The following is a 781-nucleotide window of genomic DNA, read 5'->3' as shown; positions in this document are numbered from 1 at the left end:
TGCCCAGTTTCAGGGCAGGCATGGCATGTAGTACTGGAGCTCGAACCCTGGTCCTTGAGCTTACCAGGCAGGTGCTTAGACCACTGAGCTATCTCCCCAGCCCGCGTTTCATTGTTGATTCTTGCCCGTGTCAATACCGTGCAGTCTTTGTTGCAATAGCCTCTGTTGCTACAGCTTCGTTGGTGTAGCTTTTGAGATCTGCTGTGGCCCGCTACCTCCTGTCTCTACTTCAGGAAGGTCTCGGCTACTCTTGGCTCTTCATTCTTCTGTGTAAATCTTAGAATATCATTGCAAAAGATTTTCATTGAAAAAATTCTTGTTTCTTCCTTTCATTTTGTCTCTCTCATCTACCTCTCTCTATGCATCTATCTATCTCTATCTATCTCTATTCCCTCTCTTGTCTTTCTTTCCTTCCCTCTCAATGCCAGGGATCACACTCAGGGCCTCATGCGTGCCAGCCAAGCGCTCTGCTGTGGAGCTACACCTTCAGCCCTTAACTGTTTCTCTTTTGAAATGTCAATACAGTTTTATAAAATTTCTCCGGAAATAGTTCTTAATCTTTTGTTGGGTTCTTTCTTAGGTACTTTGCTTTGTTGTTACAGCTGATTTTTTTTTTTTTGGTCCGTTGCTGATATGTGGCAGGTGATCGGTTTATGGCGCAAGGCAGACAGCCTTTGGGCTGATCTTCCCTAGTGTTTCCGATGGCACAGGGCAGGTGCTCTTGGTGCCTTTACACAGGAAACTGTGCCATTTACAATGGTAACTTCTTTCCTTCTGAGCC

Source organism: Octodon degus, unplaced genomic scaffold (genome assembly GCF_000260255.1).
Source record: "Octodon degus isolate 3935 unplaced genomic scaffold, OctDeg1.0 scaffold00113, whole genome shotgun sequence".
Classification (NCBI taxonomy): Eukaryota; Metazoa; Chordata; class Mammalia; order Rodentia; family Octodontidae; genus Octodon; species Octodon degus.
This window is presented reverse-complemented; position numbering follows the sequence as displayed.